This window comes from Phymastichus coffea, unplaced genomic scaffold (genome assembly GCF_024137745.1).
Source record: "Phymastichus coffea isolate CEN01 unplaced genomic scaffold, Cenicafe_Pcof_1.1 PCOF00016, whole genome shotgun sequence".
Classification (NCBI taxonomy): domain Eukaryota; kingdom Metazoa; phylum Arthropoda; class Insecta; order Hymenoptera; family Eulophidae; genus Phymastichus; species Phymastichus coffea.
In genome coordinates, this window is record NW_026706827.1 from 3,010,825 (window position 1) to 3,035,893 (window position 25,069).

The 25,069-nt window shown below is 40.9% G+C and overlaps 1 protein-coding gene across 1 annotated transcript in view; it reads left to right on the forward strand.

The window, feature by feature from the left end:
• Positions 1–7,868: 7,868 nt before the first annotated feature.
• Positions 7,869–25,069, forward strand: part of LOC131675062 (NEDD8-activating enzyme E1 catalytic subunit) — a 353,933-nt gene continuing 336,732 nt past the window's right edge. Inside the window, exon 1 of the mRNA XM_058953895.1 lies at positions 7,869–8,064. The gene's annotated coding sequence lies outside the window, so the exon portion shown is untranslated. The remainder of the gene's footprint in view (positions 8,065–25,069) is intronic.

The window sequence follows — 25,069 nt, forward strand, 5'->3', positions numbered from 1 at the left end:
CATTCAACAGTTCTTGAGCGATGCTCATGCGACGGTTCTTTTGGTCAAAATTTAGCAATTTCGGAACAAACTTCGCTGACACACGTCTCATGCCCAAAACGTTAGAAAAAATTTCATGGCACGAGCCAAGCGATATACCAACATCCTCAGCAACTTCTCTGATAGTGATTCGACGATTTTCCAGAACAATTTTCTTCACTGCTTGAACGTTTTCATCAGTTGTTGACGTGCTTGGGCGTCCAGAGCGAGGCTCGTCATTGGCATCTTCCCGGCCATCTTGGAAGAGTTTGTACCACTTGTAAACATTTTTTTTACTCAGAACAGTTTCACCGTATGCCACCGTCAACATTTCAAGTATTTCGGAGCACTTTATTTTATTTTTTACACAAAATTTGATGCAAATCCTTTGATCCATATTTTTCGATAGCAAGAAATCGCCGAGCACGCAAAACACTTAAAACCTTTACGCCTTTCACAACCAAACAAAAAATGCTATACACTTGAAACTTGGTACAGATGTTCGGGAAGAGTGTACCAACATAACAAAACAAAAAAAGCGATAATCGAAAGTACGTTGCCCGTGAAATTTGAAAAGTCACCTTACTTTTTGAACACACCTCGTACAAGCCTTTAAGTACGATAATCAACCAGTTTTTAAAGAATTTGCATTGATAAATCTCAATGACAATATTGAACCCACCCATTGGATTTTCAAGCGACCATATCCTTGAGAATAACTTCCCAGTCATTCAAAACGTGAAAATTCATGGCTTACAGTTAACTTCCATGGGCTTGATTGGAATACAGTAAACTTACTATTCGATTACCATCCACTTATTATACAAGACCTAACTCGCTTAGCAGCTGGCACTGACGAAGTTCTTATTTATGTAAAGAGATGTCAAAAAGTGTAGTGGTTCACTAGATTTGTTGATCATGTCTTCGATCTCGAAGATCTGGGTTGCCCTTCTTTACGTCAGCCAGGATTTTGCGAACCTATAGTTTGCAATTATCATCCTTCAAGCTGGACAGAAAACTATGCGCTTCAAAATGTCGTGGCTCTTAAAAACTGGTTGAAAAACAGTTATAGTCAACAATTAAGTCAGTCTTGCGACCTCTCTGACAGTGATTCTTCAACGTCAGAGTCGAATAGTGATGATGATGATGATGATGATGTGCACCATGTTGTGATCAGCAAACTAAAAATGTTAGATTCAGAGGATGAGGAAGATGAAGTGGAGATGGGGGATTGGTACAACACCTTCAATTAAAATGAGCGGTTTAACCTATATATGTGACAACATCAAGGTACGGATTCATTCGCTCGTCTACGCTCACAGTAGATACTTCATATAGCTTGAATACTTTTTTTAATAAAAAATTGTATGTCAATTTTTACTCAAAGAAAAAAGAATTTTTTTTTTAAGAATTGAATCCATCAATCTTTTATACAGTCACTGACATGAAAAAAGTTTAAACAAAATTCGGAACAAGAATCGTCATCGAACTGGAGACTGAGTTTAACGATTTTCTTCCGAACAAACTAAGCGAACATTTCGTTTCGAACCCCTAATCGCACAATACTCTGCTAAGACAACTTGAAAAAAGAATTGTTAAGCTTAAGTACGATGGGGGGGGGGGGGTCAAAAGTCTTTACAAAAAGAAGGAAAAAAAAGTTTTGCGTATTTCGTGAATCGTTTTCGGCAAGCCATTTTTTGAGGTTAGGAAATAAGAAAAAGTCACTGGAAGTCAAATCAGGTGAATGTGGGGAATGGTCAATTAATTCGAACTTTAAATCGTTAATTTTTGCCATCGAAACTTACACGTGTGAACTCGAGCATTGTCTTGAAGAAAGAAGCATTTTTGTTGTTCAAATGAGGACGTTTTTCAGTGATTTTTTCTTTCAGCTAACCTAATAATGACGCATAATAATGTCCAGTGATCGTCTGGCCCTTTTCCAAGTAGTCGATGTAGATGGTTCCATACGTATCCCAGAAAACCGTGGCCATAATCTTGCCAGCTGACTTTACTGTCTTTGCCTTCTTTGGGGCTGGTTCTCCTGCGGTAATATATTGTTTGGACTGTTCCTTGGTTTCAGGAGTGTAGTGGTGTACCCATGTTTCGTCAACAGTTACAAGTCGACGCCAAAAGTCTTCCTGATTACGACGTATGCAAGCCAAAAGAGCCTCAGAGGTGACCACGCTGGTTCGTTTGTTTTCAACAGTGAGCAACCGTGGCACTCATCTTGCTGATATTTTTTTCATCCCCAATTTTTTATGCTAAACTGAAATGATTGTATCCTTTGATATCCCTGTGGCCTCAACTAATTCTCACAATTTTAATCTTCTATCACTCAACACCATATCGTGGATTTTGTTGACCATTTCGGGCGTACTCACTTCTACGGGGCCTCCTGAACTAGGTTCATCTTTTGTTGTTGTACGGCCGCGTTTAAATTCATTTACCCAGTTATAAACAGTCTTAAACACAGGGGCAGACTTGCCATGAACGGCGTTTAACTCAACTATGATTTCTTTTGGTGTAAGGCCTTTCAAATGAAAATGTTTTATCATCGCTCGAAACTCTGTTTTTTCCATTTTTCAAATAAACCAATAACTTTTTATTCAACCAACGCTCACAAAAAAACTACTTAATGAATCGAGCTCAAACTTTGTACGATATCTAGTTAGTAGTATTGCTTGCCAAAAACATCATAATTTAAGCGTGACGAGCGCCATCTCTTTGATTTTGTATAGACTTATTGACCCTCCCCTCGTACCTTGGTGGCAGCTTATTAGAATTTATATAAGTGACAATAATTCAATAAGTATAAAAAAAAATTTAAAGAAATTAACAATTTTCAATTTACTATTTATCATCCATTCATTTCCTTTTTTTATTCATTTTAACAATGAGCATTGACGTGTTTGGACGCAAGCTCAGAGGAGCTGACAAAGTAAATTTGAAAACTTCACATGAGATTCTTTTAACAGAGATTGAAAATATTTAAGATTCTATTTTAAAATTGAAAGCTAAGTTAAAAAAACTTATATATTGTGTAACGGAGTTCACACGGCTCGGCCGTTGCTTTCCGTTAGACTCTCACCAATCCCCGTGCGCCTTCCCGCGTTGGTTGAGCACACTCTCATCTGCTGTCTCTTTTACTCCCTTTCTTGAGCTGCGACGGCGGCGACGGCGATTAGAGGGAGCTGACGAGAAGATGGCAGTGAGAGAGAGAGAGAGAGAGAGAGAGAGAGACGGAAGATCAGAGAGAGCCAGCGAGTCGCCGGCAAACCTGCGCGCGCACCTCGTTAGCGGAGAGAGAAAAAAATCGGCAGTAGCAGTTGGACAGCAGAGTAGACCGCCGCGCGCACATCATTTGTTTGGTTATTCGCCCGTGTTTCCTTCATTGGTTGAGTACCCGCGCCCTCGCCGTAATTTTCAAGGATATGTGCCTGGTGCGTGGAATAGTGACATTTTTCTTGTGCGTAAGGTGATACCGCGATTGCAGCGAGGCCGGCCCCGGTGCATGTAGACGACCGGCGAGGTGACGCGAGTTTGTGTGTGCGTGCGGCCATCTTGTCTTGACGGTGAGCTGCTATTCTCGTTGGTTTTGGACGGAGTACGACACAATCAGAACACACACGTACACTCATCAATCACAGGCAATACACACATACATACTCTCCAGGGCGACCACGACAACACTAATAGCGATAACAACAGCGATAACAGCAATAGCATTAACAACAGCAGCCACGTTAACGGAATTAGCAATAACAACAACACTAACAACAATCATAATAACATTAATAATATCAACAACAACAACACTACCGAAACTTAACTAACAAGAATTTGGGAACTCGAGAGGAATACATCTAATACAGGATTTTTTTATATCGCCGCAGAATTTTTCAACGTAGACAGAGGGCAAGAAGACGGAGCCACACATATCAACAGCGCGAGGCAAGGTCGGTGCTGTGTTTCTCTCTTTTTCTCACTCTCTCTCTCTGTCCGAAACGTCGATCGAATACTACGTTGCCCGACAGCTCTGCCGGCTACGGGGTCACCTGTTGACTTTCTTCGGGCTTTTTGTTTTTTCTTATTTTGTATTCAGATGCATCTTTTCTTTTGTATTTTCTTTTTCTCCATTAAGTAAACAGCGATTCGGTGAGCAGTCCTGCAGCCGATCCGCTGCGTGTTTACGCTCGTAAATTTGTTGTAACGGCGGTAATATTTACTTGTTCAATATAAATTTTATTATTTTGTTATTTTGTTATTATTAAAAATTGCTATGTTATTTCGAATGTTGTTGTGATATTTGCGCCTGAAGTCACTCCTGATCTCGTGTTAGTCAATTCGCGTGCGATTAATGCGTTCGCTCGACGCATTATTTAGTCGTGGGAACGTTTTCTTTTGCTTCCCGGATCCTCTTTATCGAACAAATAATTTGTACGGGCAGTCGCGAGCCACCTTGAGAAGGACGACTGGATTTCACCGTTACAATTCATTGATCTTCAGTGACAAGAACTTGATATGAAAATCATAGAAATTTTTTCTGACATTCATAAGTTAAATGAGTTATTTACCCTCTCTATGACTCAGTTGCCGTTACAAAAGGAGCGCGATTCATTCGCTGCAGCTCATTTACCGTCTGCAGCAGCATCAGACACATTATGAAATCATTAAGTAACAATATTCGAAGTCGGGCTATAGCCTGCTTGCGTGAATATCTTAGTAACTCGTACAATTTAGATGAATCTACGGCTCAAACAATGATGGATTATGTACAGTCATTCATTGACGAAGGTGCGGAGCTGATACATTTTTCTCACATTTTCAACCTATCAACGAATGATCTCATAATAATTGAATATTCTATAGCCTTATTGAAAAGTATCTTGTACATGACAAAGGATAAGAAAACGAACAACTTTATAACGATGTAGGCTGGTCATGGCCTACACCGTGCGTCCCTTTTCTCTCTCCGACATTAGCAAGGGCTCATGGCAGGCATCTGACGCACGTATATTTTTCGTGTCTGATGCCAGCCTTTTGTTTCAGCATCGGTCTCTCTTCCACAAAAAAGAAAGAGAGAGAGAGAGAGGGGGAGAGAGAGAGAGAGGGAGGGAGAGAGAGAGAGGGAGGGAGAGAGAGAGAGAGGGGGGCAGTCTCTCAGGCACTATTGAGTCATCTCTCGCGAGCATTAAGGAAATGACCTCGCGAGTGAGAGTACAGCGATCTAAGGCAGTGGCACAGTATTTTTCGAGCTTAGCAGCCTTTGTCTACCAGTCACGCCATACCACACGGGGTCACCAACCGGCAGAAAAGAAAGATCAACGTGCCAGCCCAGCAGACTTCGCCAATTATACAGGTCATCCTCTCTCCTCTCGTTTCTCTTTCTTAATCGGTTTAACCCTTTTGGCTATTCGCGATTTGTGCGCTGTGCCAGGCTCTCGCGGGCCGGCACAGCTGCGTTAGTGGTTAAGTTTTCTTTTTATTATTGTGTATCGAGTCGGTAATGAGATGGCAAGGCGCTCACGTGCCGGCTATCTCAGTTAGTTGATAAGAATTTATTGTGTATTAGGTTAAGGTTTTGATAAAGTGTTTTAATCGTCATCGCTCGGGGTAGCGATTTTATAATAAATATAATCCTAGGCGATAACTTGCCAGTGTATGACACGGGGAAGGCGATGTTAGTTTATTTTTTGTTTCGTTTTCTCTCGTTTATTTTTTGTTGTTGTGTTGTTAAATTCTTAGCGTGTCGGTTATCGCGTTCCATGCGCTTGTTTGACTGTTCGTCACCACCGCAACTGCGCCGTTAAAAGAAAAATTTTTTTTTACAACATGCTACTCGCAAGCAAAGATCGGCTTACGATGCGTAGATTGCTTCGCGATACCCGCGTTAAGGAAGTCAAGCGCCGTATCGATTCAATAGAACCGGCCGCCCTGCTTGAACTAATGCGTTACCGTAGGTTAGCGTTGCACGGCGAGATGGATGAACTTAAGAAAAGGTACTTAAGAAAATACTTGCGTTTCATGGAGAGGCCAGAGCTTGGGTCGTCCTTACATCCGAGCGATTTTACGCCGGGTCGCATGCCTGATCTATCACGTGATGAGCCGATGCATACGTCAGTTAGCAGTGACGAAAGCGAGATAGGACGGTCGAACCGGTTAGGATTGCGCCGCCCAAGGCAGCAGAGTGGCGATCGCCAGGACAGACGACGCGATCAACAGAAAGCGTTGCCGTTCTGCCTGAGCCAATTAGGCCGCCGGGCGATAGGGTTATCACTCCCATTCCCGAGGAGGAAATTTTACCGGCAGCCGTCGCCGCTAATGCAGTAATACCAGAGGTAGATTTGTATATAGAGGTTTTCGAGATCGCTGATTACGAATCTGTTATCAGATTTTGAAAATTCAAAATGACGGAACCAATATGGCGGACGGAAATATCGAAAAAAAATTTTATATAATAAAAAAGTTTTAAATGACTAAAAAAATTGGAAAAAATTTGTAAACATCTATAATAAACAAATTAAGTTTTTCGGTTTTTTCATAGATACTACCCCTAAGGGGGGGTAAACCACCCCTAACACAAAATAACTATAAGTATACTTCAATCGATAATATTTTGTAGAAGGTTTGTATATAGGGGTTTTCGTGATCGCTCTTTACAAATCTGATATCAGATTTTGAAAATTTAAAATGGCGGAACCAATGTGGTAGACGAAAATGTCGGAAAAAAAATTTAACTTTCATAAAAACTTGTTTACAAATGTCCGATCTTTGTAGCCTGTACATGTGAACTAAAGTGCCTTAAACCCTAATCCCCTAAATAACAAATAGGCTAGATGCCTGTGCTTTTTAACCAAACCACCTCAAATTCCTAAATTTGTAAACAAGAAAATTCTGTGTGTGAAGCAGTTTTATAATTTCCGTAGAAATTGTTATCAGAATGTTATTGAAATTCCTTTATTGTATATTTAACTTATAATGAATTTATCTGTATAATATTAGAGTATAATAATAATAATCTACAATCTTTTATCTTTTGCCATAGTGCATTTTTGTATTGAGCATAAAATATACTATTTTAAGAAGTTTTTACAATAATGGTAGTACTCATAAAAGTGTTTAAAGCACAATGCTTTTTTGCACCAACCACATTGTACAATTGCAATGTTTGTGCACCCTTCTATTTCACAATGTATTGCACAAGACTTTCCAAAACTGAAATCTATAGGATTATCAAATTTATCTGGTTTTTTATTGACGTAACCACTTTTATACCAGGAATATTTAAACAAATCTATATATCTCGGTGAAGACAGTTAGTTGTGAACCAATGATTAAAGTTTAATTATATTATTTCTCACGTGTAAATTCATATCATGATCCATTAACATTACATTATCAGAAAATGTTCGGACAAAGTTTTTCCAAATACGGAATCTATAGACATCCAATGGTTGAATTTTTCCTGTGGTTCCAGTTGGAATTTTTTTTATGTTAATAATTATACTTTGTGGCATCGTTTCTTCTATAACTTTGTCACAATGACCACTCCAAGAATCAAGTCATAATATTAAGTGATGACCTACATGGGGATAAAATATTTTTTCCAACCAGATTTTGAAGTGATCTGCAATTAAACGACTTACTAATTAACTGATCAACGATGTTACAATATAAAAATTGTTATTAGTTCCCTTACTTGTTGTTAATTTTCCAGATTTGGATGTTTCCATGTACACGTTTTCTGGTCTAAATATGTTTTGTTCTACAATAGGGCCAAACTTGCCACTTGGTTCCATTAAAACTAGAAATAGCGATGACGACAATTGTCCAGTAGCTGATATTAGTGGCTGTATAGTATAACTATGCGTTGTTGCTGAAATTGACTGTACCAGACATTGCACTGGCTTTTCTCCTTCTACTGCTAATGTTCTTCCAGAATGCATTTCTAGCTGAAATCCGCTCTGATCTGAATTATACAAATTTTCAAGTCCAATTCTTGGTATACACGATTTAACGTCATCGATAAATGCTTCAGCTTTAGCCGTAAGTTCTGCACTACTTTCTAGCGTTTTTCTTGTTATGAACTTATTTATTTTCCTAGAAACTATTCTCTGTGCTTGCTTAAATTTGAGTAACCAATGTTTAGAAGCTTTGAATCTAATATCAAAACCAATTTCTTTTTTAGCTTGTAAGGTCCATCGAATTATATCTACATCATGGATAATTGAACCATTGTCGAGAGCTGCTTTAAAGTTATCCAGGGTATACTGACAAGTTTGTAATACTTTTTCTCTATACGTGCTACCTTTATTAATTGAATGAGCCCAGCGATGTAGCTGACTAATAGATGATACTTTTTTGAATCTGTTTTACACTGTTTTGAGACTTAAATTTTGCTTCGTTTTGTTACTTCTCCAAAAATCTACAGCTCTTTTTTTGTATTCAAAATCTAGTTCTTCATTATCTGCTGTACATTGATTTGTTGGTGCTATACCCGGATCAGGAAAATGATGTTGCACTACATCTTCAATTATTTTCGCAATATGGTCTTTATACTCTTCTTGAAAATCCAAAGAGTCATCAGTAATCATTTCTACATCATTCAAATCATGCGTTGCATCTATTAAAATTTCTTTTATTTTTTCGACCAACTCTGTTTCATGATAATTCGTGACACTATCTGGTATGTTTAACGCTTGAAAGTATGCTTATAATAAGTTCAGAACGTTTAACGGATTAATTTTCATTTTTCAATCTGAAATAAAAACAAACGGTAAAATTTATAGAAGCTGTGTTTTTGCATGTAAGGTACGACTGCTATATTTCTACCAGAATAAAACGAGTGAATGTAAATTGAATGAAATCATTAATTTATGCATTGGAGAAGAATTCTCGTTCCATTTTGTGATGTTCGGGAAACTCTATTTTTGGTTCACTTTATAGGCGCCGAAAATGGTAGTTTCTATTCACATGTTATAAAAAAAACTCTTTGAGTTTATTAAAAAACTTTATTACATACATGTACCATGGTTACATACATGTTGAAAATATCTTTTTGCCCTGCCTCCACCGAAAGTATGCTGTTATATGCATGTAAATCGGGCGGAAATAGCACTTTGCCCCTCAAGGGCGGAGGAATGAGCCCTTGGGCGGGAAATAAACTTACGGGCGAAAAAGTGCAGAAAAGGAAAAAATTTCCGTTGTAGGGCTTACATTCTATCCTAGGGCTCTCTTTTCCGCTCTAGAGCGGAAAATAGTGCTATCATTTCCACTCGCATTTACATGTATGTAATAACACACTTACGGTGCAGATTAGACAAAAAATGTGGTATGCATAATGGATGGAAAGAAGACGATCATAATGAGTGATTGCCACCCTCACTTCGCTAGGGTGACAACTTTCACACTCGTCTGTAATTGCCTTCTTTCTGTCCTTAATGCGTAACATACTAATGATGGTTTATGCCTAGTCGTAAGGCGAAAAATCACGCGATTTTCGTCGATCTTTTTGAGAAATGAAAACTTTCTTTTTGCTTACAGCAAATTGTTGGTTCCAAAGTAGATATATTGAAAAACTTTCATGAATTTTGGTATTGAAAAATATTGTAAATTAAGGGAATTATAGCCATGTTAAGGAAACCTGTCTTTTTCAGAGTTGTTTTTCGGTGACCCAGATAACTTGAAAATCGTAAAAGCAATCGTCTTAAAACTTTGCTCCCTCCTAGAAGAAGTTTTGTAATAGTAAAATTTTCAGCTTCATAAAAAACTTCGTTTGAAGTTCAAAAAACGTGTCTTTAGAAAATGTCCGTATGGATGTGTGCGTGTATGTACGTATACCATTTTTGAACTGTCCATCGGATATCGATAAAATTTGGTATCCACTTTTGCATTTCTATCCCTAATGCGTGAAAAGAATCCATTTTGATTTTATCAACACGTTTTTGATTTATAGTGAATTTTCGATTTTTGAAAAACGGGTTTTCCATTCTTTAGATGAAAAAAATTAAGATATTTAAATGGTACAAATTGTTTTTGAAAGAATACAAAATACTTATGTTTTCACTAAATCAAAATTTACTTACAATTAGCTATAACCATAACTCTGTTATTCACAAAAAGGGTTTTTTTTAAAACGTTATATCTTGTAAACTAAATCCGACTAGGCCCAAACATTTTCGAAAAATACGTGATTCGATCTCCAAACACCTTCAAGCTTACTTCTATGAAGTATTAACTGAAAATTTTACTATTATAAAGCGTTCTCTCGGAGGAAGCAAAATCAAAAATTGAGTCTTCGAAAAGCCACGTTATTTCATAAAACGGCCGCCATTTTCTTTAAAATAATTTTTCGAAAAACCCTTTTGAACCAACAATTTTCTGTAATAAAATACAGTTTTTAACTTCTTTTAAAAAGATCACCGAAAATCGCGTGTTTTTTCGCTTTGAAAACAGACATGGCTTCTTCAGCGAACACATATTAGTTCAATATTTATTTCATACTTTAAATAATTTTTTAATTGGTTACACTTTTTGTTCTGGTGAAAATATAAGGCCTATTGTGTAGGAGTCGTGCCCAAAATGAATGATAAGTAACTACTACGATAGTATTCTTACACTCGAAATCGCTAAACAAGAGACTGTACTGGTTTAGACATTTTTATTTCTGAAGGAATTTTGAAAAAAAAAATTATAAATTTTTTTTCGTTACAATAAATTTTCGAAACAAGACAAAACAAAACAGTATCTTTTCTAGACGAGCCCTTTGAGCAGTATCGAGTTTAATTTTGAAGAAGCAAAAATACAAAAGTTTATTTATTCATTTCATATGAAACGTAATAATTACTGAAAAGATGTTCAAAAAGTGAATAAAATACATAATAAATAAATACATAATAAATACATAATAATAAAATACAAATAAATAAAAATAGTATTTTAAAAATAATCACTTTTAAACGAATTATTTTTTACTTTTAAAATTTATAGAAACTTTTATTCACTTTGAAATTGAATAATGTAAATGAATATAAAATCACTAAAGAAAATTTTCTACAACTGTATGATACCACTAACAAGCAAAAAGACGTACTATTCGTACTTTCCGGCATCGAACTAGAATACCCACAAAAGTCACTCACTGCCGAAAAACTAACACAGGCAGCTGAGGTAAACACTCGATGAAAACAATCTAAAAAAAGAATATAATGATTCGCACATATTATCAACAACTTTTATTAGTGAAAGACGTTTATCTGTGGAATTATCATTGAATGTATGATAACATTCATTAAACTAATGAATGTATATACAATTCCCTTTCAATAACAACGTGTTCTTTAATTCCAAATGAAGTTAAAGTATTAATATACTTATATATTTTTTTACCAATAACAAAAATTATCATAGTAATATAATAATAATAATAAAAATAATATGTAACAGGGGGGTTTTATTCGGAACGGAAATAAAAATCTTACCCGTTAAAGAGAAGGATATTCCTAGCATTGCGAGACTGACGATGTCCACGGGTCTCGTTGGCTTCTGGTCCTTCCTTGCAGCACTTTTCTTAGCCGAGATTTTCCCTGCCCGGATTCACAGTTACCCGCGAACCTCGACTGTTGCCTCAGATCGCTCTGGACAACTGGCTATAATGGGCAGTGGAAGGTCTTTTCCTCAGCTACGATTCTCTGCTCCCTCTGAATTATCGGCCCTCTGCATGATGTTGATCGAGGAGCTCTTTAGTTTCTTCTCACGGTCACTTGTCTCTCGTGCTTTTCTATCCGCAGGTTCGGACTCGAATGCCGCCACGCGCTCCTCTCCTCTCTTCACGCGTCGCGCACGCCGGCCGGCGGCCTAATCGCTCTCATTTCCCTTTCCCTTTTTCCTACTGTCCCATGTTACGCGCGTTTAACACGCGCTGACCGATGCCCTAATCTCTCTCCTCTCTCCCACTTTCTTTCGTTCGTTCGTTTCGCGCACTCTTTCCGCTTCCCCTTCTCTGTTTTATTCTCGCGGGCCGACTTTTGAGTTGCCCAACGCGATGGAAGCGCTTAGGTCTACTTTTAACGAGCGTCACTCGTTACAGCCTCCTCCTAGTCGACTGATGTATAGGGACGACATCGGCGACGATCTTTGCTTAAACGCCTTGGTGATGTAATGAATGAGAGATGGACAGGTAAGGGATTTTCGGTAGGATTAGGTGACTAAAGGAAACAGATCTCGAAAATTTTCTCCTTTTCTCCTTTTTTTTTTTTTTTTTATTTTTCTTTATCCGCCGTCGTACAGTTTATTTTCCTGTTCTTCGGGCACGGTCCTTCTTTTTTTCCTTTCCCGCCGGATAGCTCCGTGATCCTCTATCCGCGGATACCGGCTGGACTTGGCTACCCCCGGATGCCCACAAATGTAGCAGCCCCGGTCGTCTTTTCGTGATTTTCCTTCGTGTACCCCTGAAGGGTCGACGACGTTGGGATTGGGCTGCCTTTGTTATGCCCGACCTTGTGTCTGGGGAGCTTGATTGGGGTGAGGACGTGATTTTTCCTTCGCCCGTTCCCCAGATCGTTCGCCACCCAGGTTGATGGTGATATTCACCGAGCCAAGGCCCGACGGAGATGCGTCAACGCTTATTTTACAGGGCGAAGAATTTCGACTTCGCCCTGCAGTCTGGCTGGCTGAGGTCGGACGTTCGGGCATCCTCGGAGGTATCTGCCCTGGGAGCTTCTGGGCTCGCCATATGCATACGATGGCGTCGCGGTACGCTTGCCATCTCAACACCCGGTCCACCCAAGGCATGATAAAGGAACGGGTTCCCGGCAGCTCATTATACGCCTGGAATCTTGCCATTACCCGCGTGTGTAAGCGGCTAATGAACCTCCAGGCGTTTTCCAATTCTCGGAGACCCCTCTTCATCACTCGCCACCGCTCTTCTAGCGGCGTTACCTCGCTCCACAACAATGGCGAGGTAGGCCAGTCTTCCTCGTCGAAGGGGCGGTCGAGAGTCGGTGCTTCGTGGCCCTACCGGGCCGCGCGGGCGGGTTCCCCAGCGTCGGATGATGGTCCGGTGTCTCCGAGAGCGCTGGGAGTTTCGCCCTCTCCTTTGGTTGAAGAGGGTGCGTGGTCCAGTCCTTCCGATTTTTTGAGCTTGCCCCTTTCTTCCTCCATGGGTGGCTCGGCGGGGCGTGGTACTTCCGACCTCGAGGTTTCCCTGCCGGGAACGGGCCGACATTCTTCGGTAGAGGCGGGTTCCGACGATACCTCTTCCTCCATGGGCGGTTTGGAATGGCAAGAGGCTTCTTCCCCATCGAAGTGGACGTTCTGTCCATCTTCTTCGTCATCCACGAGGTCTATTACTTCGATGACGACGGGCTTAGGCCTCGGTTTGGAGGTCCCCATCGATATATACCGCGAGAACAACTCCTTGCGCCGCAGATGTTCTTTATGTTCTTCAAATGTAGCCGATACTATTATTATGTCGTCTAAGTAAGCGAAAGCAAACGGATCCATTTCAGGTCCAATCACTGAGTCGATTGCTCACTGAAAAGTCGCCCCCGCATACGATAACCCGAAGGGCATGCGCCGAAATTGAAAGTGACCCATGCCCGGTACCGTGAATGCGGTGATCGGGCGAGACTCTTTCTTCAGGCTGATCTGTTGGTAAGCCGAGCTGAGATCAAGCGTCGATATATATTTCGCGTTTCTCAGACGCCGCAAAATATCCTGCATATATGGTATCGGGTAAGCGTCAGGCTCGGTCACTCTGTTCACTTCCCGAAAGTCTATGCAAAAACGATATGATCCATCCGCTTTGCGTACCATTACAATGGGACTTGACCACCCACTGTTCGATGGTTCTATCATGCCTGCAGCCAACATCTGCTTCACTTGGCGATGCATTTCTTGTTCTACTCGCGGTGAGACGGGATAGTACCTCTTCTTAATTGGGTGGACGTTGCCCACACTGATTTCGTGTTCCACGCCGATCGCGCAGCCCAGTGTTTTATCGAGCTCGGGCAACAACTGCTTCGCGAGCTCTTTTATTTCCTTGCGTTGCGATTCGGACACATCCGCGATTCCGATCGAAGCCATCTCTGGTACACCGTGCAAACTTGCGAGCTCCATTGGCACGCTTACTCGCTCGTCCTTCAAAAGCAGCGTGTTGTCCGTTAGATCGGGGATCGCTTTGAATGCCTTCATAAAATTCATACCGGCGTAGCACTCACTCTCCAAATGAGGAATAATTGCTACTCTTACTATCCGAGTTACGCCGCCAACCGTAAAGGGCAGCATAACGTGTCCTATGATAGTAATAGAACTGCCATCGGGAAGCCGGCACGAGCCCGCTTTCCTTACGTCGAGAGTGATTTTCATCTCGGCCGCTATCTGTTGACCTAATGAACCCATCGTCGTACATGATGCTCCCGAGTTGTATAATGCCCGATCTCGAAAACTACCAATTTGGACGGGTAGCCACCATCTCGTCTCGTCTTCGGGTTCGTAGTCGTCGCTCCCCCACTATTTGAGCGATTCCCTCGTGTAGCTCCTACTGCCAGTGACTTATCGTTTGCGTACTTTGGTACGCGTTTATTCATGGTCTCTATGCTCGTGAGTTTCTCCGCGTCGCTCTTCGACTCAATACGACGTCCTGAGTCACCTCGGTCTTATGTCAAAGCCATCTGGTCCTACTCGTCTTTAGTTCGTGCTTCCTTCTCTGGGACCTTCTTGACCTTTTGTCACGAGTGGTTTCGTATCACTCTCCTCTTCTTATAAGCGAGGCTCTGCCTCACTTTCCCGGTGGATTCCCTCTGGTGACGTCCCTTCCGCGCGGTCAGCCTTTATTGCGAGGCCATGGAGTTGCTCTATTGCTCCATCCCTCTGCGCTACTTCGCTACCGCCGGGCGATACCATGGGCAGCGCGTGGCATGACTCTTCACGCGACTGCCCTGCCTGGGGGAGCCCTTTAACGTCGGGAGCGGCCCGGACTCCTTCTAGCCGCTGCCCTTCTCGTTTCCCGTCCCGGCGGACTTATTGCAATCGGGACAGTACCTCGCGCTAAAGCCTAATTTGCCGCATTTGCCGCACTGGAGCGGTTTCGAATAATCCACTGGCCTCCTGGGCTTGGGGTTAAATTTTGCTCCTTGTCCTGTGGGGCTGCTGTGACCCTTATCACCCTCATTGGTCGGGAGGGCCTTCGCTAACTCTTCCCTCAATAGGCGCGTGAGCAACTCCTCCACTTGGCTCATCGGGACCACGGTGCCACTGTTATCGGCCATTGCCGAGAGGCACGCTCGACTCGCCTCCTCATTTCCCTCGCCCTTCTCCGCCCCCATACCGGAAATTTTAGTCCTCTTCGGCTGGGATTGGGCGGAGGTGGTGGTCGTAGTGGACTGGTACATCCATTCGGGAAAGAGTGCCGTCTTTGGATCAATCATTTGTCGCTTTTGTTGAGCATAATGAAGATCGTTCTGAACTTCAGTCGCTCGTTTACATAACTCTCGAATATTTGAGCATTCCTTTCTCTGTATTGCTGGATTCCCGGCAGCAGGTTCGAATAGGCTAACTCCATTACTTCTTCCTGAGGCATTGGAGGTTGGACTTTGTTCATCATCGCTTGGATTTTCGTCAGGTAAATTCGCGCGGGCTCGTCGGGTCCTTGATACCTCGCTTGCGCTTCTCTTTTCAAGCGTTGTTGTTGCTGTATACTCGTGCCGAACCACTCTTGTGCATCGCGAATAAAATCTCCGTACGAAGTCCAATCTTTATTATTATTTAAATACCACGTTTGCGCTGCTCCTGGGAATAAATCCGCTAGTCCGTTTAGCGTTTCGTCTTCTGTCAGCCCCGCTGATATTCTTTGTGCCTCGAGTTTCTCTAAAAATACATCGATGCTCTGCTGATTCTCACCTGAGAATTTATTCTCCCAGCCTCGCACTATTCTGCCGACGTCTTTTGGGGACGCAAAACTAGCCGTCGCGTTGTACGGGAAATTGTTTGTTTGTCCGACAACGCGATCAGCTGAGGAGTCATTAGTCCTCTGCTGTCCTCTCCCTCCTGAGGGCAGTACCGGGGGCGCTCGTTGGACCACCGAGTGCCCGGCGTCGGGTTCGCCCGGAGGGGAGTGCTGCCCGGTAGAGCGGGATCGTAGCGGAGCGTGAAGGTTTCCGCGAAATTTACCGATTTTGCCGGTGGTTGTGGACTTCGACTATTTTCCTTGCTTGTTTCCACCATTTCGTCTAGGTCATTTTCTAATATACCTATCCGGTGCAAGGCTTTATTTAATCTGTCCGTTTCTATTGCTTGGGTAGCGCATATTGATTGGCACATTGCTGCCATTGACGACGTATTTTCCATCGCTCGCGTTAGCGCTCTTTCTAAATAATCTATTCGTTCTTTATATTTGCAGAATAAGCTCAGTAAGTCGGGTGGTGTTTGCTCTAGGCGCTTTTCGACGTCAGTGGGCTCTGATGTTTGCGCATTTGGGCGAATCGACTCTTCGTCTTCATCGCCCTGCGCATTTTTTGCTGCTGCGTTTTGCATTGCCGCTCCCGTTATGAGGCTTAGCTTCGTGTTTATTTCGTCGTCGGTCATAAGCCTGTATAGAGGGTGACTACTTGCTTCTGCTGCTTGCGTTTTTTCTAGTGCTATGCACTCTTGTTCTATATATTTAGTTCGGAGGGCTAACCTTCTCGCCGGGTCCGATGTCTTCTCTGTTGCCCTCGTTTGATCAAAATCGGCTGCTGTGTAGTCCCCCATCAGCCAATTTTTTAATCTTTGTTCTTGGGCGGTACGCTCTCTCGCTTGTTTGAGCTCTAATTGAGCGAGCGTTCGCTCTAGCTCTGGCTTGGACATGCCCTTGACAAAAGCCTCGATTTCCGAGATCGTGTTGTCGAAATCAGACATTTTTGTTGCAAAACATATTATCAACAGAGGGACAAAAATGCGTGTTTGTTTCTCTGTCTTTGGGTTTCGCTTATTGTGCGTACGTGTATTTGCTTTCTTTAATAATAGACGGCCAGTCGTTTTCTATTTGTCGGGGTGACTGCGACAACACAAACTATTTTGTTGCCTGGCCGATTTGTACGCGCGCGACTCGTGAGCGCGCCCTGCTATGCCTTTTGCTAACAATTGTCCTGTCTATTAATTTTGTCAACTATTTGCTGGCAAAATTATTGTTAGTTTTCTGGGCGCGCCGTCCTGTACAAGTTCGTCGCTGGGCGGTTGAGTGACAAGAAAAAAAACAAAAAAAACAAAAAAAGAAATACTCGCGTGAGATTCTTAGAATCGTGCCTTCGCGTGTGATATTATTGTAAGTTCGACCTCGGCCAATGTTTGCATTGGCCCAAGTCTAGCTCTTTCAAATTCTTGTATATTAATGCTTTTGCTTCGCGCCTTTGTTTCACTCGTGACCGCTCTTTGTCCTGCCTGCTCGGTGTTGTTGTTATGTACTCTCGGACTCACAAGAGTCACGTGATTTTTGTTTTCGATCAGACTCGAATTTTCCGGTGAACTTGTATTTTTGAGTCGCGTGTTCTTGAGCCCTACACGTGCGCTCTTACAATTCGCTTATTCGACCTATCTTTGTCTTTCTCTCTCGGGTTGTAAAAGAAACGCGAATGTTTAATGGAGGTTTCTACTCCTTACCCTTACCACTAGTTGGGCGCCACTGTAACGGGAGGTTTTATTCGGGGCGGAAATTAAAATCTTACCCGTTAAAGAGAAGGATATTCCTAGCGTTGCGAGGCTAGCCGCCGCCTCGATCAGCTCGTTCGGACAGCCTCAATCTTCTGACCGTTCGCCCCAGGGCCTGTCAAAACCCACACGTGCAGAACACACGTGGCGATCCAGGTTGCCCAATGACTCAAGGTCGGGCAGGTTCTGTTATGTTAGGAGAGGAAAACCAGAGGGGATTCAAAAAAAAAATCTCAACCAATTGTCACAAGATCTAGAAATTTATTTCTCTTTGCCGCGTCCAATTGTACAAAAAGAAAGTTATGGCCGAGAGATTTCGTTAGATACGTCGCTTTCGCGGTGAGAGAGAGAAAGACGCGCACTATCTAATTTCGATATTCGGCCGCGCGCATTTACATTCGATATCGAGGACTTACGTCACGGGAACGAGTTGCTGCCGACAACGGAGTTCCTGACGATGTCCACGGGTCTCATTGGCTTCTGGTCCTTCCTTGCAGCACTTTTCTCAGCCGAGGTTTTCTCTGCCCGGATTCACAGTTACCCGCGATCCTCGACTGTTGCCTCAGATCGCTCTGGGCAACTGGCTATAATGGGCGGTGGAAGGTCTTTTCCTCAGCTACGATTCTCTGCTCCCTCGGAATTATAGGCCCTCTGCACGATGTCGGTCGAGGAGTTCTTTAGTTTCTTCTCACGGTCACTTGTCTCTCCGCTTTTCTATCCGCAGGTCCGGACTCCAATGCCGCCACGCGATCCTCTCCTCTCTTCACGCCTCGCGCACGCCGGCCGGAAGCCTAATCGCTCTCATTTCCCTATCCCTTTTTCCTACTGTCCAATGTTACGTGCGTTTAACACGCGCTGACCGTTGCCCTAATCTCTCTCCTCTCTCCCACTTTCTTTCGTTCGATCGTTTCACCTTCTCTACATTATTCTCGCAGGCCGACTTTTGAGTTGCTCCAAGCGATGGAAGCGTTTAGGCTCTACTTTTAACGAGCGGCACTCGTTACAAATAATAATAATAATAATAATAATAATAATAATAATAATCTCCGGCTTGTGGCTTGTCTACGGCCGGAGATACTCTTCGACCTGTACAACACGTGCTTGACGACAGGAACATTCAGCGACCGGTGGAAGGTGGTAAGGCTCGTTCTTATCCCAAAAGGTAGGAGCGATCCTGGCACGCCTTCGGCTTACCGACCGTTGAGTTTACTTGACACGACTGGTAAACTCTTTGAACAACTACTGAGACCGAGGCCGATGGATGCGATACAGACCGGAGGGGCTTTATCACGTTTGCAGTTCGGTTTCCGGAGGGTTGGATCGACGATTGGAGCGATTCAAAAGGTGATCGACTCTTTCCTGGAACTAGACAGACACTGCCACGCAGCGCGACCTATAGTGTTGCTGGCGACGCTCGACATTAGGAATGCTTTTAATTCGGCCAGGTGGAAGGATATCTTGGAGGCGCTGAAAAGCAACTTCGGGATCCAGCCATACCTGCTTCACATTGTGGAGGATTACCTAAAAAACAGACGGAAAACGTACGAGACGATCGAAGGACAAGTAACGAGACAGGTCACTGCTGGGGATGGCACAGGGGTCGATACTGGAACCTGACTTCTGGAATGGCTTATACGATAGTTTGCTTCGGCTTGAGATGCCGCTCGGAGTGACCCTCGTCGCCTACGCTGATGACGTGGCGGCGGTGATTACGGAGAGGTCCCCCGAGCTGGCGCAGCTGGCGTTGAACCAGACCACGGGGACGAGTCGGACGATGGATGACAGACCACGGACTACAACTCGCAACGGAAAAAACGGAACTGTTGTTTCTCACGAGAAGACGCATACAGACAATACTGCACATGAGGGTGGGGACATGCGAGATGGAGACCAAGAGGGAAGTAAAGTACTTTGGGGTAACCCTCGATACGAAGATGATCTTCTGCCCTCATATGGGCAAATCCACCGAACCCTTAACTTTTCTGTTACTCGCTATTTTATGTCAGAAATAATTTTTGTAACTGGATATAAACCATCTAGTCCTCAAGTATAGCATCTATACTAATCAATTTAATGATATCTAGCCACCGAAAAATTCTCTGCTGCGTTTAAAGGACTTTAATAAAAGAAAATTACTAAGAATCGCATTGATTTCAAGTGTTACTCTGATCTCTTTTTTTTCGATTTTTGCCTGTAATTTTTTAAAGTCGTCATCAATCGACTTGAAAATTTGAGGAAATATTCCTCTACATAAGACAGTTAAACTACTTACTCCTTTATTAGTGTGCCGTCCAATGCCTCATCATGGTCTACAGTTATATAAGCGTTACTCTGTTTTTGGTCATTAAGAATTTTTTTACTTTTTCACGTATAACTTTTTAAAGTCATCAAAATTTATGATTTTGAATATATGGTATAATAGCTTTTTGAAAAACAAAAAAAACTGTGATTTCAAAAGTTATGTGCCATCAAAAACCGTGAAGCTAGAATGGAAAATATTGAAGATATGCTTGCGTAACTTTTTTTCAAAATCATATTTTTCTATCGGCACAACTCAAATTTTTTATTTTACATACCAAAACATCTTGTAATTCATGTATGCTCATTGTAGGAGTCTGCTGCTAAAATATTTACATCAGATTATTAAAACTACTATAGTTACAACGCTTTACTCGATGAATAAATTTTGTAATATTTTATGCCATAGTAAAAAAAGAGTTTTGTTTACATATGTGACCGTTTGAACCGATGAATACAAATATACAGTAGTATAATTTGCGGACTGCGAAAATAGCGTCAGTTGTATAACAGTGGTCACGTTTTTCACTTTATGTCATTATGGCAATGAAAGAAAATGAGTAAGTTATTGTATATTTTACTATAATAGTGAAAAGTTTGCATAATTGAAGTTGGATTGTATGAGTAACTTTTTTTAACGTAAAGTTTTATTTCAATAAGATTATTTTTCTGGACAAGTGGTAACAGTAGTATCAGAGATGCACAATTGCAGTTGAAAAAACAAAAGGTGAAAAAGAAACGCGCGAGTGATGCTGAACAACGTAGAATAAAATCACTTAAACTGGCTGCATATAATAAAAGTCAAAAATCAACACGAGAGTTGAATAAAACTTTGTAAGCATTTTACAACGTATTTAATTTTGGATTGTATAAATACTGTCTAAATATTCCACAAATTCTATTCTATAGATGCCAATCAGCAACAGAACCTCGTCCAAATAGAATATATTCACTGAGAGCGAAAGAAAATACAACTCCTAGTCAGAAAAGCAATAATTCAACATCAAAACAAACAAAAAAGTCGGTAAGCACGCCAATTTCGATTATTAGTACTGACGAGAATACAAGTAATATACAGGAGCTTGAGGAACCGACAGTAAATACACAACAGTTATATGATGAAAGGACACTTGAGAACTCTGACAATAGATTTTCAAAACTAGAAAAACAAATTATTAGTTTGAAAAGACGCGAAGCTAAGTTGCGTAGAAAAGTAAAAAAATTAAAAATTCAGTTACAAAAACAAATAAAAAAAAATAATACTCAAGTTTCAAAATGGAAAATGAAATATTATCGATGTTTGAAAAAGTATTCTAAACCTGATGAAATTATAGAAAATGTAAAAAAGATAGAAAATGCAGGATGTCACGAAGTACACAAAAATCTGCAATTTGAAATTTGGAATTTGGAAAAAACAAATACGTGATAGACGACTTTTGTTAAGAAATGAAAAAGAAAAATCCGTTTTTACTCAATGTTTGGCTGGAAGAGTAATAAAAAAATATAAAGGAATCAAAAAATTGTCCCCTTTCGTATCTAATTATGCATTGAGAAAGTATAAGAATTCCAATAACATACATTTCAATAGATGCAGTCCTAAAAGAAAATTATTCCACAATCAAATTAGTGAAAAGGTTCAGAATTTCTTGGAAAAAGACGAAAACACTTCGATTTCCCCAGGAGTTAAAGACACAATAACCAAAAATGGCATCACTAAAAGAAAACGGTATTTATGTGACACAATGGAAAACTTATATTTGAAATTTGTGACAGAAGAGAAGCTTAAAATTTCACGTTCGCTTTTTTATACAGTAAAGCCCTTCTGGGTGTTACACAGAAAAGTTACTGGAAGAGATACTTGTCTCTGCAAGTCTCACGCTAATATGGGATTGTTATTGCAAAAACTATTTCAACTAAAATTAATACCCAGTCGATCTATTACTGCATTTGTAAAATCAAGAGTTTGCACTATGTCTACTAAAGAATGTTTTTATGATGAGTGTGAAAAATGCGAACAAAAAAGTGTACTAGCGAAATCCAGTGAACAACCGACATGATACTACAAATGGACGACGCAAGAAATAACTCGACCTGGTTCAAAAGGACTTACTTATAAGGTCAAAATAACTTCAAAGGTTAAAGTTGACTGCTCCATTGATGAATTAATATCAGAGGTTAATTCAGAAATACCTGAATTCTTTAAACATGTCTACCTCACTACTCATCAGCTTAAAGCACTCGAATGTATATCTGAAGACATAAAAGAAAATGAAGTTTCTTTAGTGATTGATTACTCACAAAACTATATTTGCAAGTCCCACGAAGAAATTCAAAGTGCGCACTTTGGTGCATCAAAAAAGCAATTATCCTTGCATACTGGAGCTTTTTTTTATAAAGATAAAGTAACCAACTCAAGAATGTGTCAATCTTTCTGTTCTGCTTCTGAATGTCTTCGACACAATGCCGCATCAGTATGGGCACACCTAGATCCTGTTTTTAAGCTTATTAAGGATACTGTACCTGACGTGAAGATTGTGCATTTTCAAAGCGACGGGCCATCTACTCAATATAAGAACAAGACAAATTTTTATTTATTCAAAGAACATTGTCGTAATGAACAATACGATATTGCCATTTGGGGCATCACTCCACCTGGACATGGCAAAAGTATCGCCGATGGAGTAGGTGGATCAGTCAAAGGGTTGTGCGACCGAGCAGTGGCTCAAGGTGCGGATATTACTAGTGCTGAAGATATGGTCAAGATCATTAACTCAAACAGTTCTAAAATTCAAGCATTTCTAATATTACCTTCTGATATTGAACGTAAAGATTCGAAGATTCCTGAGTCACTGAAAGCTGCTCCTAATACTCAGAAGATTTTTCAATTAACGTGGTTGAAAACTGACATGAATAAATTATTTTTGAACGAATTTTCATGCTCATATTGCTTCGCTAACAAATTATATGATTCGCCTTGTAAACACTTTCCACTTCAACCAAACAGTTACACATTAATAGACACTCCAAACTCTAGGAAACGCCCTACAACTGCCCCGAAACAAAATTCTACTGAGAAGAAAAGAAAACTTGATCAATCTTCAGAGATTGATAAAACTCAAACTCGAATAAAAACTAATAGACAGAAAAGAAAAAAAAATAGTCAAGAAAGTGAAGAAAATGTAGTTGAAGTCAATGGGAGCAGAAAAAATGTAACTAAAACCAAAAGAGGTATGCAGAATAAAGGTTGTATACAAAAAACGAAAACGGAAACAAATGCCCCGAAAATTTCAAAACGTCCTGTACGTAAAACTAAGTCGTAAATGCGTTAGATATTACTTTTTTTTTATTGTGAATATGATACAATATTTACTAAGTAAATTGTTTTTCTTGTTTATTATGTAATAGATATACATTACTCTATCAATAATTATATGTTACATTTATTTTGTTGTTAATAAACATCTTAGTGTTTTATGAAAGGTGTGTTCTTTATTTAAAGTAGAAGGTTCTAATTAATTATTTCCATAGAATTTCTTGCTTGATATTCATAAATAATTATTAGAGGATGCTAACTAATTTATTAATCATTGGTATCCTCTTAACAAGTATTAAACTACTAACTATTATCACAATGCAATGTCAAAAAAAACTTTTTTGCCAAATAGTCAGTTTTTTCATTTTTTTATGATAACTCAGTAAAGTCTTTATAGAACTGAGTTACGCGGGTAAATTTTTCACTTTTAGTAGTCTACAATTACGTCTAAATAAGTTTAACAAGTGTGCTTAAAAAAAAAAAATTAAATTCCATTTTTCAAAAAAATGAAAGGTTCGGTGGATTTACCCATATACAGAAAACAACCCGGAAAGCAGCAGAGAGGATAGCATCCTTGAAACGCCTGATAGCAAATACGACGGGACCGAGATCGGGAAAACGACGACTGTTAATGACGACAGCTCACTCGGTCCTTCTATACGGCGCGGAATTATGGGCAGACTCCCTGAAGACAAAGAAATACTGTAAGTCGATGATGATGGTACAGAGACAGGGCGCACTGCGAATCGCTTGCTCCTACCGAACAGTCTCTGCGCAGGCTGTTTTGGTGATGGCTGATATTAATACCCGTGGATCTTCTGGCCTTTGAACGCAAAAGGATCTACGGGAGTAGCGAGGACATAGAACGGAAGAACGCGACAATCGCTGAGCGCGACGGGACAATTGACATTTGGCAAGGCCGATGGACAGAGGAACGAGGTGGTAACTGGACGAGACGATTGATACGGGACTTGAGGCTGTGGCTCGGAAGGAAATTTGGTGATGTAAATTTCTACGTCACCCAGCTCTTGACGGGCCACGGGTACTTCCGACGGTACCTTAATAATATGAACAAACTACGAACATCCTACTGTAAGTACTATGGACAGGAACGAGACGACGCGGAACACACGTTTTTCGCGGGTTACCGCTGGACAAGACTCAGACAGGAACTGGAAGAAACTGTCGGCAGCATCACCCCCGATAACATCGTGGCTCTGATGCTGCGTGAACCCGAAAGGTGGCGCTTAGTTGCTACCTATACGGAAACTATACTGAGACGTAAGAACGCGGACGGCTGCCTGATAGTTGACTGAGCAAACGAAGTGACGCGACGTAACGAGATTCGGAGGAACGACACGAACGGACGAACACAGACAGAACCTCCAATCAGAAGTAATATCAACATAGTCCCTGGCTAGGGGAAGGACACCAAGGAGATGGCGGTTTAGTGGGTAGGCCTATTTTTTTTTCGATATATAAGAGTCCCACATAACCCCTCAATCAGAAAGACTAAGGGCAATTCGCAAAAAGAATTCCGCAACTCCTTGTAAAAAAAAAATAATAATATAATAACAGTAATACTGATAATAGCAATGATAATGAATAATAATAATAATAATGAGAATAATATTTATTATTGAATTTAGATTTTTGGATAAATTCATTAAATCGTATCAAACAGTATTATTATGGAATTCCAGACTGTTAATATTTTACAATAGATAGAATAAAAAACTTTTGGCTTACAAAATA